Raw genomic sequence first — 11551 nt, 5'->3', positions numbered from 1 at the left:
CTCCCAGGCTTGGCAAGAAACCCAGGTAACTGAGGTTACAAAGAGAACAAACCAAAGCAATCCCTGCCCCACCTCACATTCCACAGGGAAATCAGAGAGATCCAGTTGCTTGATCTATATTTTGCCACTGGACCAAGAAGGCTTTGGAGAAGCGAGGCTGATGATTGTACACATCGCACCCGCACTTAAACCCAGCACACTTGTGTGTCATGGAATCCCCTCCCTGAACTGCGGTCTCTTAGAGAATGAAGGACAAACACAGATAGGGAGATCAGTAAATGCAGCAACCAAGAGCTCACCCTAACGTTTCCCTCGTAGAAACTCCAGATTCAAAGAGCGGTGTGAATGGCTCATCCACCCAAAAGTACATTTAATTAAGAATCATAGTTTGTTTGTTTTTAAAATAGAGATAAAATATCTTCCCTATCAATTTGGGGCATATAAGCACATATGCCATCAGGGGACACACAAAGAAAAAACAAATGCCCATTGCACACTCATGAATGGGTAGCTCATGCTGCTGATATCACCTAGTGATGTCACCATATCTGCTTTTCAATGGTGGCATGCAGTTTTAGCCAGATGGATGGTTTTCTTTCTTCCTCCCTCCTTTCCTTCATTCCTTCCTTCCTCCCTCCCTCTCTTCCTCTCTCCTTTTCTCCTTTCCTTCCTTCCTCCCTCTTTTCCTCTCTCCTTTCTTTTTCTTCCGTCCTCTCTCCTTTCTTTTTCTTCCATCCTCCTTCCTTCCTTCCTTCCTTCCTTCCTTCCTTCCTTCCTTCCTTCCTTCCTTCCTTTCTTTTTTCTTTCTTTCTTTCTTTCTTTCTTTTTTCTTTCTTTCTTTCTTTCTTTCTTTCTTTCTTTCTTTCTTTCTTTCTTTCTTTCTTTCTTTCTTTCTTTCTTTCTTTCTTTCTTTCTTTCTTCTTTCTTTCTTTTTCTTCCTTCCTTCCTTCCTTCCTTCCTTCCTTCCTTCCTTCCTTCCTTCCTTCCTTCCTTCCTCTCTCTCTCTCTCTTTCTCTCTCTCGCCCCAAATGGTGAGAACTTCATGTCTGTGTCACTAAGGAGAAAAGATAATTTGTGAAATTGGAAGGATTTTTCAAATCTTCATAGCATCAGGGTAAAAGGTCACGCTGATAACAGAAAGGATCCTCCAAAGCAAGGCTGTACATACTCCCTAAACTAACCTATTTATTTAGTGCTATACCAATCAGACTTCCAAGAAAATATTTTGATGATTTAGAAAAAATAACAATAAAATTGATATGGAAGAATAAAAGGTTGAAAATCTCAAGGGAATTAATGAAAAAAAAATCAAATGAAGGTGGCCTAGTTGTACCTGATCTAAAACTATATTATAAAGCAGCAGTCACCAAAACTGTTTGGTATTGGCTAAGAAATAGATTAGTTGAACAGTGGAATAGGTTAGGTTCACAAGACAAAATAGTCAACGATAGCTATCTAGTGTTTGACAAACCCAAAGATCCTAACTTTTGGGATAAGAATTCATTATTTGACAAAAACTGCTGGGAAAACTGGAAATTAACATGGCAGAAATTAGGCATGGACCCACACTTAACACCGTATACCAAGGTAAGATCAAAATGGGTCCAGGATTTAGGTATAAAGAATGAGATTATAAATAAATTAGAGGAACATAGGATAGTTTACCTCTCAGACCTATGGAAGAGGAAGGAATTTGTGACCAAAAATGAACTAGAGACCATTACTGATCACAAAATTTTGATTACATCAAATTAAAAAGCCTTTGTACAAACAAAACTAATGCAAACAAGATTAGAAGGGAAGCAACAAACTGGGAAAACATCTTCACAGTTAAAGGTTCTTATAAAGGCCTCATTTCCAAAATATATAGAGAATTGATTCTAATTTTTAAGTAATCAAGCCATGATAAATGGTCAAAGGATATGAACAGACAGTTTTCAGATGAGAAAATTTAAACTATTTCTAGCCATATTAAAATATGCTCCAAGTCATTATTAATCAGAGAAATTCAAATTAATTCAACTCTGAGATACAACTACACATCTGTCAGATTGGCTAGAAAGACAGGGAAAGATAATGATGAATGTTGGAGGGGATGCGGGAAAACTGGAACATTGATGCACTGTTGGTGGAGTTGTGAACAAATCCAACCATTCTGGAGAGCAATCTGGAATCATGCCCCAAAAGTTATCAAACTGTGCATACCCTTTGATCCAGCAGTGTTACTTCTGGGCTTATATCCCAAAGAAATACTAAAGAAGGGAAAGGGACCTGTGTGTGCCAGAATGTTTGTGGCAGCCCTGTTTGTAGTGGCTAGAAACTGGAAAATGAATGGATGCCCATCAATTGGAGAATGGCTGGGTAAATTGTGGTATATAAATGTTATGGAATATTGTTGTTCTGTAAGAAATGACCAACAGGATGAATACAGAGAGGACTGGCGAGACTTACATGAACTGATGCTGAGTGAAATGAACAGAACCAAGAGATCATTATATACTTCAACAATGATACTGTTTGAGGATGTATTCTGATGGAAGTGGATCTCTTCTACAAAGAGATCTAACTCAGTTTCAATTGATCAAGGATGGACAGAAGCAGCTATACTCAGAGAAGGAACACTGGGAAATGAGTGTAAACTGCTTGCATTTTTGTTTTTCTTCCCGGGTTATTTTTACCTTCTGAATCCAATTCTCCCTGTGCAACAAGAGAACTGTTCGGTTCTGCACACATATATTGTATCTAGGATATACTATGACATATTTAACATGTATAAGACTGCTTGCTATCTGGGGGAGGGGAAAAATCGGAACAGAAATGAGTGCAAGGGATAATGTCGTAAAAAATTACCCAGGCATGGGTTCTGTCAATAAAAAGTTATAATTAAAAAAAAAAAAAAGCAAAAAAGAGAGGGGGGAAAAAAAAAAAAAAAAAAAAAAAAGCAAGGCTGTCCAAGGTTTCCAGCACTTGGCTACCATCTAGTGGCCGGCCTGGGTCATAGCCTGGCCTCTTCCCCAGCCACGTGACATCATCTTCCCTCACAGCCTACAATCTCTAGTCTGAGGACTGATGGAGGCTGCCTCCTGGGAGTTTCAAGGGGTCACAGCCCAACTCTCTTCTTGTAATATCCCACTCTGAGCTTAAAGCAGTTTTTTCCATAACCCTGCCCCAGACAGTGTGGTGCAAGTGGGGAAGAGAGGCCATATTCAAGCCCTGGCTCTGTTGTGAGTTGGGGACATGAGACTGGTTCTGTAAAAAAAAAAATTGGGCTAAATTAGAGATTCTTGACCTTTTTGGTGCTGTGTCCCTTTTGTCAGTGTGGTGAAATCCAGGAACCCTTCCTTAGAATAATGTTTTTGAAAGCAGCAAATAAAATACAAAAGATTATAATTATACTGAAATAGAGTTCTATTATTAATTACAATATTGAAAACAAAACAAGTGGGTGGATACAGCCGGTTTCTAGGTGTCTCTGTTTTTATTTGATCTCCCTCCCCACTGCACTCAGGAAGCCACAAAGGGGTTTCCTGGTGTGGCAGGGCCGTTCCTTTGATCCCTGAGCTTTAAAGAATCAGTTTCCTGATTGAAGAGTCTCTTCAAAGCAGGGACTATTTTTGCTGTTTTTTTTTTTTATTCTCTGAACCCTAGGACTAGCACTAACCCTATCTGTGTATGGGGAAGGTCTTGAATAAAGGGAAGGGTAAAGATTTGGTGGATAGGAGATAGAAGATCTTTCCAGTTATCCCTGATGATAGAGCCTGGGGTCAGGGAACAGTCATCCTGAGACCCCTTGGGGCAGACAGAAGACAGGTTTACTCAGCCTCTTCAGCAATGTTAATAAGATTTGCAGAAATTTTACAAATATCTAATTCGATCCTCACAACAACCTTGGGAGATAGGTCAGTACTTTAGGAGTAATAAATAATAAGAAATTTTGATTATTTATTTAATAAAAAATAACAAAATAATAAAAAATAATAAAAGATAAAGAATGGAAGCAGAGACAATACTAAGTAAAACATCTGAGGTTCAGGCCTTTCTGACTCCATGTCTAGCAGTCTCTACTATGACCTTCTGTCTCTTCTAGTTTATGGTGTAGTCTTTCAGATGGCCCAGTGGATAGGAGACTAGGCTTAACCTCAGGAAGGCCTAAATTCAAATCCTGCCTCAGACATTGACCATGGTCATGTGACCCTGGCCAAGGCACAACTCCTTATGCTCAGTTATCTCTACTTTAAAATAATGATATTGGATGCAATGGCTTTTGGGTCTCTTTTTGCTCCTCCTCAGTGGGCCCTCTTTGGGGACTTGGTTGCTCCCCAAAAGAAGGTGAGTAACAATAAAAAGTAGAGGAAAAAGCAAAGATTAGGAGTCAAAAAACCTGGATTCCAAAAGTACCTCTATGATTTTAGTCCAATCACTTCTTTCTAGATCTCAATTTTTCCTTTTTCAATATTGGACTGGATTGTCTCTTTTGGCTCTGAATTCTAGGATCCTGGGAAGGGTTGACCTAGCATGGAACTCACCTGGTAACTTTTCCAGCCAGGGAGGAGGTAGAGCCACCTGTTACTTTGGGCGGCCCTCTACCTGTTACTCAGCGGTCCAAGCCCGGGCAGGCGGCCAGCTCTGACAGATGGCTCTCGGCTCCACTCTGCTCCCTTGCAGCCAGCATGGCCTTGGTGCAGCCGTGACTCTAAATGCAGAAGACGGCTGTGCTTTTTAGCAGCAGCAGCAGAGTTGGCACCGAAATACTGTCACTTTCCCCAGTTGTGGGTGTTTAACAAGCAGCTGACTTCCCTAACTGTGACAACAAGCTGCGTGCTTCAGGGAAACATGGAATAGGTTTCCAGCACTCAGATACTTAGATATGATAAGAAGCAACTTGGTGTCTTGAAAAAAGCCACAGATTTGGGGTCAGAGACCTGGGTTCAAATCTCAGCTCTACTTCTTGCTGTCTGTGTAACCCTGAACAATCCATCCGCCCTCTCTGGACCTTAGTTTCCTCATCTGTAAAATGAGGTTGGACCAAATGCTTCTGAGGATCTTTCTTGCTCTAAGTTTATGTTCCACTCATCCTTGGGATACCCTAACTAACAGTCTGGAGCAGTCTGAGGGAGAATCATTCTTTGGGGAAGGTGTTCTCCTTAGAAAATATGGCACCAAAGATGTATATATTGGCAGAGGACCAGAAAGAGAGCACTCCTTGGATTGGAGCTCAGGAAGAATTCCCAGGGAGAGATAGCTGTTGGGTCTGACTGGGGGCATCTGAAGCAGATGAAGACTGAGTTCAATTGGAGAAGACAAGGAGTTAGCAACGGTTTTGTTTTCCTGTTAAAATGCTGATTCCATCTCTTTGAAATACAAAGTCTAGCTCTAGGCAAGAGGACCACACAATGCCATGATATGATCTCAGCTTTGAATTTTCACCAGCCAGCTCTGTGACTAGCTCTGCACACAAATAAATATCCGCCGAATTGAATTGGAGAAAACATACATAAGTTACAGACTTAAACAATAAGCATTTATTAAGCGCCTACTATGTGTGAGGCACTGAGGACATAAAGACAGCTCTGCCCTCATGGAGTTTACAGTCTAATATAGGAGACAACAGACAAATGAGATACACAGGGAAATAACAGAGGGAAGTCACTAGTACTAAGAGGGATTATTCTAACCCTCTCATGTTAAGGATGAGGAAATGGAAGTCCAGAGAAATTAAGTGACTTACTTAATTTACTTATTTTACCAAGGTTATCCAGATAATAAGTGGCAGAGCTGGGACCTGAACCCAGGCTTTCTGATTTTCAAATTATGCCTTCATTCTGTTGTACTATTTTTAGTGCAGATAGTAGAGTAGAGAGAGCACAGGTCCTGAGTCAGGAAAATTCATTTTCATGAATTCAAATCTGACCACAGACACTTGTTAGCTGTGTGAGCTTGGACAAGTCACTTAACCTTGCTTGCTCATCTAAAAGATGAGTCGGAGAAGGAAATTACAAAATACTGCAGTATTTTTGCCAAGAAAATCCCAAATGGGAATATGAAGAGTCAGTCATGATGAACAACACGAAAAGCCACCTTCGCAAGTATTCCTCAAGCATCCCAAGTGCTGTTCTCTTGGGTCAGCCCCTCTGTTTCTCTAACTTAGGATTCTGGTATGAGGAGATGGTCAGTTTAACTTCTGTGACATTAGCTCAAAGTGTGCTGGTAACAAGGGTGAAGACATTGAAGAGTGCATCCTTTAATTATCAGGAGCTTCTCTTAACAGTTGTGCCTGGTCTGAACCAAATACAGAATCACAGTGTCCTGGTTTTGTGTTTGGTTTCCCTCCATTCAATTGGTTTCTTGCATGTGTTCATAGAATATGGCATACAGTCTCCACCTGGCACTAGTGGATACAAGGATGAAAAAGGGACACAGTCCTGACCACAAGGAGCTTATATTCTAATAGGTGGGGTTAAGAAAAGGCTACAAATAATCAGAGTATAATGTAATTCAGTAAAGTTCTTTACTGAAGCCCTAACTTAATTGGACTCAACAAATATTTATTAATAGTTTGCCTTTAAGGTTTCCAGAATGCTTTGCATAGTTGCCTATATTTGAATACAGAATAGGATTTCTATCTAACCCAAGATAAAATGGATTTGTACCCAAGCCACTGAAGAGTTAAGACACTTTTCCCCTCTCTTCTTGGCCTCCAGATTTCTAGTATTATCTCCCTTAAAAGGAAAACACTCAGGGTTGCTAGAGAATCAAGCAATCCCCCTCAGCAAAGTGGTTCTTTGTCTTCCTCATGTACCAATATCATCTTCCCAACTTATAATGGAACCCTGAGTCCCACTCCCAGCAAGACCCACATCTTTTGATGTCCTAAACATTTGTCTTGAACTTATACTGCCACAATGGGAACACCCCCTTCTATAATCAAGGAAAGGATCTTGGCTTACTAGACAATTGTCATTCTTTTTCCTCCCCAGAGCTATACAATCCATATTTTTTATTGTTGTGCAGTTTTATCTGACTCTTGGAGCCCCATCTGATGTTTTCTTGGCTAAGATACTAGAGTGGTTTTCTACTTCTTTCTCCAGCTAATTTTACAGATTAGGAAATGGAAGCAAACAGGGTAAAGTATTTGGCAAACAGTTGACACAGTGTCTGAGGTCAGATTTCAACTCAGCTTTTCCTGACTTGGGCTGACTCTATCCACTGTGCTACCTAGCTGCCCCACCAGACCATATAATGTACAATAATTCAAGTCAGTAAACATTTATTAAAAAAAACTACTGTATTTTAGGCACCATGCTAAGTATTGAGGATATACAAAAATAAGTAAAAGTTTATGCAGTTATGCAAAGCAAGATATATATATATATATACAGGCTCTGATGAGCAAACCTGCATCTTACCCTTGATCACTGCTGATGGGTTTCCTGGTTTGAACCGGGTCTTAGCTTTGGTCCAGGAACTACTCCATCATGGTCCCTATCATAGACCTCTTTCCAAGGAAGCGAATCTATATTTGTATGTGGCCCTTTCCTCCCTTCTGACTGACCTCTCTCTCTTCAGTTCTCCCACCTTTGGAATTCATATTCAGCCTTCTTTTATAGGCTAAGCCTGTGACTATTGCTCACATGAATGAGCCTTGTAGGAAGATGATATATCCTGGGAGAGAAGGGGGGCACTAGGGGACCGCTTCAGTGAAGGAGGCAGGATAAGATTAGGGAAAAGCTAATAGCAACATTTGGCTAGAATATAGAGAACAAAAAATTGGAATGAAATGTCTGGAAAAACAGGTGGAAGTCAAGTTGTGTAGGGTCTTAAATACCCAACTTAGGTATTTAAGGAGTTAGTATTTTTTTTTATTCTGTAGGTAATAATGATCTGCTAGGATCATTGAGTAGGATAGCAATATGGTTAGTTCTATGCCCCTGGAAGATTCTTTTGGTAGCTCTAAGGAAGATGTATTGGAGAAGGGAGATAATGGAAGCAAGGGGAAACCAGTCAGGAAACTTATTAGGATAATTCATGGGAGAGGTAATAAGAGATTGCACAGCTAGGTGGCGCCATAGTGGATACAACACTGAGCTAGAGTCAGGGAGATTTATCTTCCTGAATTCAAATCCCACCTCAGACACTTGTTAGCTTTGTGACCCTGGGCAAGTCACTTAACCCTATTTGCTTCAGCTTCTTTATCTGTCAAATGAGCTTGAAAAGAAAATGGCCAATCATTCCAGTACCCTTGCCAAGAGAACCCACAAAAGACATCACAAAGAATCAGATACAACTGAACAATAACAATAAGAGACTCAACTAAGTAGACGCTGTAGGAAAGGTGAAGAGGCACAAATGCAAGAATTTTTAGAAGTAGAATTCAATTCAACAAACATTTATTAAATGCCTGATGTATGCCAGACAACCAAGGAAAGAAAAATTTAAAAAAAATCCTGCCTTCAAGAAGTTAACATTCTACTGGAGGGGTAGAACAGACAGCCAGCTAGCATCCTTTTGGATATGGAGAATAAGGAAGAGAAAAGAGTCAAAGAGAACTAGGTTCATCCACAAGTCTCTAAGCCTACTTCTTTCTATATGAAGAAGAACAGACTTTAATTTATTCCAAATTTAGGTCCTCTAAGCTTTCATCGGGCTCTTTTTTTCTTGTGTCCTCTTTTCCCACAGTTTTCTAGATTTTATCAAGTTCCTTAAAATGCTTCACTTTCTTTGTCCTACAAATAGCCTCTTGGCTGTTCCAAACTGAGACCAATTACACATATCATCTAGAGGTCAAATCAGGGAAAGGAAGGCTATTTAAGAAGACTAGGCAATCCATGGTGCTGAACCACAACTCCTAAGCCACCCGAGCCAGATATCCAGCTTGGACACTGCAGACCAGTCATCCTGCTTCACACACAGCTGAGTGGTGCCAACACTCCCCCTTCCCTTTGCAATACACCCACACTAATACACATACACGTACCACAGCACCATTACATTCACATACATCTGTTACTCCTCCACTTGGTAGTTTTCACACATTCTAAGACAACTTGGTATATGAAAATGGAGGAAAAGTTTTCTCTCCCTCTTTTTACCTCCTCTCCTTCAGCCCCAAATACACATATACTTTGCGTTTGGATCCCAGTACCAACTCTTCCTGAAAGAGATATTAGGGAGAGATAACATCCACTCACTCTTCCATTCATCCCTTCAGCAAGCACTTATTAAGCACCTACTGTATGCAGAATACTGTGCTAGGTACAGTTACTGTTTTTTCATTCTAGTCATATCTGAAGTGTTTTCTTGACAAAGCTCCTGGAATGGTTTGCTACTTCCTTCTCTCACTCATTTTATTAGCTTGTGTCTAAGGCTGGATTTAAACTCAAATGTTCTTGACTTCCCTGGCACTTTATTCACTGCATCACCTACCTGTCCAATCTAGGCACTAAGGGAGATACAAAATTTAAGTACAACTCAATTGGGGCTTTCTGGAACTTACAGGAGCACTAATATAGAGATAGCTAATATATAGATATTATGTACCATATATAACATGGAGGTATTACTATATATATTAATATATAGATAACTAATATATACTAATATATAGATAGCTAAAATACACAGTATATGAGTAATTATAATGACCAAGCTTGAACCAGAGAAGAGTTCCAAGGATGTATATTCCTTCCTTCTTTATAGAGCTGGGGCACTATGGAAATGATGTATTGAACATATTACCAGATACTGTTGATATGTTGGTTTATTTGCTGAACTGATTTTTTTTTGTCTTTGTTACAGGGATGATGTGCTGGGTACAGGAGTAGGTTGAAGGCTAAAGTTTGAAATTTAGGTGATGTTAAAAAACAAAGCGGGGATAGCAGCTGGATGTCATTGAGAGAGATTATTCCAAAGTGAGGAGATTCCTTCTACCAATGGAGATTGGCCTCTTCTTTGCAATTTATAATCTTAGAGAGTTACTTAGAGCACCGAGAGATTAGATTAATGATTTTTTCCCCCAAAAGTCATCTCCTTGGGAGACTACTCACATATTCTAGCAACTCAATTATTGTTTGGAAAAGTTTAAGACTCCCCTTTGGAGATGGCCTTTAGAACCAATGGACAAAGTCCATAAAGAACTGAGGCTAATTTCTTTTGAATGTCAACAGACACTTACCATGCACTTACTTCATGAAAGGCCCCCTTTGCTCTGGGTTTAGCTGAAGAAAGCACAGTTATTTCCTCCTAGCGGTTTATAATCTAGTTGGGAAGATTAGATATGCACACAAGAAAAACAGAATAAATGGATTATGTAAGGGCCAAAGACAGAGACAATCCTATAAGAAAAATCCTTGAAAGAATTTTAGGAAGAGATTATTTACAGTTTGGGAGGATGGTGACTGATGTGGGCTTTAAAGGATGGGAAGATTCCAGCAGGTGGATATTGGGAGTACAGTGGAGTCCATTCCAGGTATAGGGGAGGTCATGAACAAAGGTTTTAGAGTACCTAAATTTGGAATAAATTAAAGGCTGTTCTTCTTCTTATAGAAAGTAGTAGGCTTAGAGATTTGTGGATGAACAGAGTTCATGATTCCATAAATTCTCCTCTTTCTGTTCTTAATACTCTGGAATATTTGTGTTTGTTAAGGGTAGGTAAGCTCATAATTGGGATAGGGACTAAAATTTTGATTTAATTGATAAGCGGGATCTCCTAATATATCAACTTCATCCAAGGATGCAAGTTGCCATCTTCTCCATTTATAGTCTTTTAGAATTGCCAGGAGGCAGCTAGGTGGTGCCATAGTGCACAGAATATAGAGCTTGCAGTCAGAAACCCCAGAGTTCAGATTTGACCTCAGATATGTGTATGTGTATGTATATATGTGATCTTGGGTAAGTCAATGACATCTCTCTCAGCCTAAGTTTTCCCATCTATAAAATGAGGATAATAATGGCACCCATCTGACAGAACTGTTCAGAGGATCAAATGAGATAATATATGTGGACATATTACAAACTTTAGAAACTATATAAAGCCTAACTATGATAGTAATTGTTATGTATTTTTAAAGGTCTGAATAGAGGAGAGGGTAGGACAAGAATGAGGGAATGGCAAATTTCTAGCTCCGTTAGAACATAGACTCCACAATGGGGACTAGAGTGAGAGATAGTATAATAGAGCAGAAAGCAAGTCTGATAGGAATTTAGCAGAAGTAGATTTGAATTCAAGTTCTGCTGTTTTTTTACCTTAAGCAAGACACTTAATCTCTACCAGCCTCAGTTTCCTCATCTGTAACATCAGAGCATTGATCTAAATAGTTTTTAGGGGACTTTTCCTTCTAAATCTAGGATCCTCTGGGGTCAGGTCACAAAGGTAGGAAAGCCTTGAATGCCAGGCTAAGAAGCCTATACTTAATTTGACAAGTAATAGGGAGCCACTGAGGGCTTTGAAGCAGGGGAGTGATGTTGACACCTATGAGCAAGTTAGTTTGAAAAGGGTAGAGTCTAGAAGTTTGAAAAGCAGTTAAGAAATTAACGTCTCTGTCTTTACAATATC

Source organism: Antechinus flavipes, chromosome 3, assembly GCF_016432865.1.
Source record: "Antechinus flavipes isolate AdamAnt ecotype Samford, QLD, Australia chromosome 3, AdamAnt_v2, whole genome shotgun sequence".
Lineage (NCBI taxonomy): Eukaryota > Metazoa > Chordata > Mammalia > Dasyuromorphia > Dasyuridae > Antechinus > Antechinus flavipes.
The sequence above is the reverse complement of the archived record's forward strand: the minus strand, read 5'-3'. Positions refer to the sequence as shown.